General features: G+C 38.5%; 1 pseudogene; it reads left to right on the top strand.

Annotated features, from left to right (window-relative positions):
- Positions 1 to 5028: 5028 nt before the first annotated feature.
- On the top strand, positions 5029 to 5656 carry LOC148163367 (transcription factor BTF3 pseudogene; annotated as a pseudogene).
- The last annotated feature ends 643 nt before the right edge of the window (positions 5657 to 6299 follow it).

Here is a 6299-nt window from a genome sequence, read left to right as displayed (position 1 = left end):
AGTAAATAAAATCTTAAAAAAAAAAAAATCTATACACTAACTATACCTTACATGACAAACAACTTAAAATAATGACATTTAACAATAAAATATCCAAATAAACCAGAAGAAATAAATGTGAACTGTAACAATGCATAACAAATCTGGCACTGACAATCAAAGCATACAAACTCATCCAGAAATGAAAAGTGGCCAAGGATAATTAGGTTCACATGAAATTTTTATCTATCTCTATTTTTTAATTTTTTTAAAGATTTTATTTATCCATTTGTCAGGGAGAGAGAGGGAGAGGGAGAGAGCACAAGCAGGGGGACCGGCAGAAGCAGGCTCCTTGATGAGCAAGGAGCCCGACTTGGGACTCGATCCCGGGACCCCAGGATCATGACCTGAGTCAAAGGCAATATATATATACACATATATATATATTTTTTTAAAGATTTATCTTTGAGTGAGCAACAGAGCGCGAGCAGGAGGGGTTGAGGGAGAGGGAGAATCTCAAGCAGAATCTATCAGATAATCTTTTGAGGATTATATAGATGGCAACCAGTTATTGTCACAAGGTGTTCCTATAAACTACATCCCAAGGACTACAGTGAAGCAGGCCTTACACAAAATTATACAGTAATTTAGGGTTATATTACTAAGATTAAACACCAAATTACAGTATCCTAAGTGTGAGAATGAGCATAAAATAGTGGAACTGGGATTTGAATTGTATTAGAAATATCTAGTACACAAAACCCACAAATCTGGGGTGCCTGAGTGGCTCAGTTAAGTGTCTGACCCTTGATATCTTTTTTTTTTAAGATTTTATTTATTGGACAGAGAGAGACACAGCAAGAGAGGGAACACAAGCAGGGGGAGTGGGAGAGGGAGAAGCAGGCTTCCCGCCGAGCAGAGAGCCCGATGCGGGGCTCGATCCCAGGACCCTGGGATCATGACCTGAGCCGAAGGCAGACGCTCAACAACCGAGCCACCCAGGCGCCCCATGATCCTTGATTTCAATTCAGGTCATGATCTCAGGGTTGTGAGACTGAGCCCTTCATCAGGCTTCATGCTCAGCATGGAGTCTGCTTGGGATTCTCTCCTTTTCCCTCCACCCCTCCCCCAGTCATGCTCTCTCTCTAAAATAAATAAATAAATAAATAAATAATAAAGTCTTCAAAAAAAAAAAACCACTCATAACTCTGATTATTGGCTGTGTTAATCTAGGTAATAGTACATGACCTAAAAGCAACAGGGTAACCTCATCAGACATTTATTTAAAACCATTTTAGGCGCACCTGTCTGACTCAGTCAATAGAGTACGCAACTCCTCATCTCAGGGTTGTTGAGTTCAAGCCCCATGTTGTGTGTGGAGCCTACTTAAAGGAAATAAAAATAAAAGAAAAATAAAACCACTTTAATAATGGTACACTGCTTTCTTAAGTGATTAAAAAGTTTCTGGGGGGAGGTAATTTAAAATGAGGACTCTTCAAAAAAGTTGTCCAGAATTTTTAATATCTTTTTACTTAAGATATTTGTAGCAAACAGAATTCCAAATAATCTGCTAATTTGGGTATGCTTCTAAATGTCCCAAAATTATAATGATGATGATTTATAGAAGTGGAATGGTATAATCTAAAGTCACACTTTAGGTTGCTAAGTACAAAGCTGTGGAAACTGCACGAGACACTTAACATTTAGGAATAAATTATCGGTAAGCCTTTCCAGGTCTATAGTTTTCGGAGTCCGAAATTTTTAAGAATTGAAACATATTAACTATTAAAAATATATTTTTATGAAAATATTAAATGAAAAAAAATAGACCCGTGTATGCCCAATGTGGTAACTATTTAAACCTGTGAAGCAACTCCACCCATTGACCTGGCCGTTCACATACAGATGAAAGCAGAGAGCAGAGATGAGAATGGTAGCTATATAGCACAGTGTTCAGTTTTTAAGTGAAATTTATGCCAAAACAATTTTATAATTTCCAATCACAACCACCACTGTAAAAGCTGATTCAGGCAAAAATTACCAATAGATCTAAAACCACTGTTAGGGAAGAATATTCCAGAATGAGATATTTGCACAGTCTCAAAGATATACACAGGATACTTATGGGGTTACAAAGGGAAAAGGTGGAGGCAATCTGGTAAGCCCACCTTAACTAAGTTATCCAATTTAACATCACCAACGATGGGATAAGTCACATCAATGCCTTGTGATGCTGTGTCTTCTCTGTAGCATTCCCTGTCAAAAATATTGAATCTGAATCTAATCATGTGAAAATAAGACCAGTCCAAATTGAGGGGCACTGAGCAAAATAATTGGCCTAGATTCCTCAAGAATGCTATATCTAGATAGGTTAAGGAAACATGAAAACTAGGGGCACCTGGGTGGCTCAGTCATTAAGCGTCTGCCTTCGGCTCAGGTCATGATCCCAGGGTCCTGGGATCGAGCCCCACATCGGGCTCCCTGCTCTGCAGGAAGCCTGCTTCTCCCTCTCCCACTCCTCCTGCTTGTGTTCCCTCTCTCGCTGTGTCTCTCTCTGTCAAATAAATAAAATCTTAAAAAATAAAAAAAGGGAAACATGAAAACTAAATACAATGCAAGATCCTTGAAAGGATTTTAGGAGGAAAAAGTCCAGCTCTAGGAGACATTACTGAGGCAACTGTGGAAATCTGAAGGACTATAATCATTCCAAATAGTAGTCTTAATATTAATTACCTAAATTTGATAATTACATTGTGGTCATGTAAAATGATGCTCTTGTTTTAGAGGATTAAACTGATGTATTTATGGGATTAAACTGAATTATGGGATTAATCTGGATGTTTGCAACTAACTCTCAAATGATTCATTAAAGAAAGAAAAAATCAAGCCCCACGTCCGGCTCCCTGCTCAGTGGAGAGGCTGCTTCTCCCTCTCCCTCTGCCTGCCACTCTGCCTACTTGTGCTCTCTGTCAAATAAATAAACAAAATCTTAAAAAAAATAATAAAATAAGTGTTCATTGTTTTTTCTTAAAACTATTTTGGGACTAAAAATTTTTAAAAGAGCTGGGGCAAAAAGTCCATCTTTGTTTTAAAGTTCTATACATGAAAAAAAATAATAATAAAGTTCTATACATGACCCAGGGGGACCTGGTTGGCTCAGTCAGAAGAGCATGTAACTCTTTTTTTTCTTAAGATTTTACTTATTTGTGAGAGAGAGAGAAAGGGTGAGTGAGCATAAGCAGGGGGAGTGGCAGAGGGAGAAGCAGGGTCCCCGCTGAGCAAGGAGTCCAATGAGGGACTCAATCCCAGGACCCCAGGACCATGACCTGAGCCAAAGGCAGACGCTCAACAACTGAGCCACCCAGGCATCCCGAGCATGTAACTCTTGATCTTGGGGTCGTAAGTTCGAGTCCTGCTTTGGGTGTAGAGATTCCATAAATAAACAAACAAACATAAAAAATTTCTATACATGATCCAGAATGGAATCCACTATAGTTACAATCACCAAATATTTACAAAGAAACCAAAAGAAGCAAAAGGCAAATAAATGTCTAATTTCAGGTATTAATGATAACTTGTTAGTCCACATTCCCCTCAAAATACATTTTTAAGATTCCATTTATTTATTCAGAGAGAGAGAGAGAAAGCACAAGCAGGGGGAGAGGGACAGAGGGAGAGGGAGAACTTCAAATCAGACTCCACTATGAGCAGGGAGCCCAACGTGGAACTCAATCCATGACCCCAAGACCATGACCTGAGTAGAAATCAAGCATCACATGCTCAACCAACTGAGCCACCCAGGTACCCCTCCCTCAAAATACAGTAAGTTCACAGCAGGAAATCATCTCCTAGATGGAGAATTTAAGTTTAAAAAAAGTTTTAATAGATGTAGTATGTAATCAGAAACAAATGGGAGATATAATTTGGTGTTATAAGAAGTATAGGGGCTCCTGGGTGGCAAATTTGGTTAAGCGTCTGCCTTCGGCTCAGGTCATGATCTCGGGGTCCTGGGATGGAGCCCCACATCGGGCTCCCTGCTCAGAAAGGAGTCTGCTTCTCCCTCTGCCCCTTCTCCCCATGCTCACTCTCTCTCAAATAAATAAAATCTTTAAAAAAAAAAAAACAGTAGAGAGGAAAAAGGTACACAGTCTATATGTAGTGAACACAGATGGATTTACTTTCCAGAAAGATTACTGCAAACCCTCAGAATTATTACTCTACAGCTGGACAGATAAGATCCATTATTCAATAACTTTATTCAATAACCATTTCCTGAACACTAATTATGTGCCAGTGGTTCTATGTTTAGTGTGCAGAAAGGGTAAGAAACAATCCTTGGCTTGAAGGACTCAGCCTGTAAGAGTCTACTGTCAACTATACCTCAATTAAAAACGTTTTCTATATGTCCTTATAAAATCCTCATTTTTAAATTTAGTGACTCAGACTGTAGGCAACCGAATTTTGTACTTATATTGAGCATCAGCAATGTTTCCATAATATTTACAACCAAATTATTAAACTTCATAATAAAGACTGTAAAAGAACCAGTATTATTTATTTACAAGGACATATACAGAAACTCTACTATGAAAACTTGCATTTTTTATTTCTGCTGAGAAGTACTGCATCACTTTAAATTGAGCAAGAAGTCCTATTATATAAAGTGAGCATGACAGTTAATATATGGGGTTACCCTTGTGATTCTTTTCTCTCAGGATTAAAGAGAGATTAAGCAGACTGAGGAAAAGAAGCTGTCTGTTAATTGCCATAGTTGTAACTAAAGTTTACAGAGAGTGCCTGAACTAAAATGAAGGCTTTCTTCTCCTTTAGCTGCCATCTTGCGTCCCCTCGTGTGTGCACCTAATCTCAGCTGGTCCGCCCGAGACCCCCTGAGCGCCAACCCTATTCCCCCGCGCGGTCCCATTTCTGCTCCAACAAGATGAAAGAAACTATCATGAACCAGGAGAAACTCGCCAAGCTGCAAGCACAAGTGCGCACTGGTGGGAAAGGAACTGCTCGCCGAAAGAAGGTGGTTCATAGAACGGCTACAGCAGATGATAAAAAAACTTCAGTTCTCCTTAAAGAAGTTAGGGGTAAACAATATCTCTGGTATTGAAGAAGTGAATATGGTCACAAACCAAGGAACAGTGATCCATTTTAACAACCCCAAAGTTCAGGCATCACTGGCAGCGAACACTTTCACCACTACAGGCCATGCTGAGACAAAGCAGCTGACAGAAATGCTACCTGGTATCTTAAACCAACTTGGTGCAGACAGTCTGACTAGTTTAAGAAGACTGGCTGAAGCTCTGCCTAAACAATCTGTGGATGGAAAAGCTCCACTTGCTACCGGAGAGGAGGAGGATGATGAAGTTCTAGATCTTGTGGAGAATTTTGATGAAGCTTCCAAGAATGAAGCCAACTGAATTGAGTCAACTTCTGAAGAACATAAAACTTGAAGAAGTTACTGGGAGCTGCTATTTTATATTATGACTGCTTTTTAAAATTTTGTTCATGGATCTGATAAAATCTAGATCTCTAATATTTTTAAGCCCAAGCCCCTTGGACACTGCAGCTCTTTTCAGTTTTTGCTTATACACAATTCATTCTTTGCAGCTATTTAAGCTGAAGAAGCCTGGGAATAAAGTTTGAAACAAGGTTAATAAAGTTCTTTGCCTAGGGGGAAAAAAAAATAAATAAAATGAAGGCTTTCTCTAATGCAAATTACATTAAGCAATTGGGATTCTATAATTCTGGGCTCTACAATCACATTTGAACTTATATTTCTGCACTAGAATTTACAGGAATTTTTGTTTTTAACATATTTTAACCCTTCAAGTTAAAACAGGTTTCAAAATTATTTACTCAACAGAGACTTGCACAGCTCAGAAATGTTTCAAGTTATTTATAGGGTCATCACCTGAAAGAATAATTTCATTTTTAACAAAGATATATTTGAGTTTATTTTCAAGAAACAAAACACCCATTTCATCTACGTAAAATCCCTCATTTGTTCTAAATCCAAAGAGTTAAAATGGGAAATTTTATGGTCAATCAACCTATAAAACTATTTTCAGAAGAGACTTTTTTACTATTTAGTAATACAAAAGCCTAAGCTGCCAACTAATCATGAAGATAGTCTCGGAGATACTAAATAGAAAGAAGTATTGTGTGACTCCTGAGCATGTAAAGAAAGTAAGTGGAAGTAGGTAAAGGACAGAAGAAGGTGGCAGAAGAGAAGCAATATGCCTGCACAAAGACCCTTCCCCACCCTGCTTACAGAATTCACCTCCTTTGTCACTTGGGAGCACAGACATGCT

Source organism: Eumetopias jubatus, unplaced genomic scaffold (genome assembly GCF_037043125.1).
Source record: "Eumetopias jubatus isolate StellerSeaLion01/CBP00866 unplaced genomic scaffold, mEumJub1_p1.0 scaffold_10, whole genome shotgun sequence".
In the NCBI taxonomy this organism is placed as follows: Eukaryota; Metazoa; Chordata; class Mammalia; order Carnivora; family Otariidae; genus Eumetopias; species Eumetopias jubatus.
Note: the sequence above shows the minus strand (reverse complement) of the source record. Positions and strands in the feature narration are given on the sequence as shown.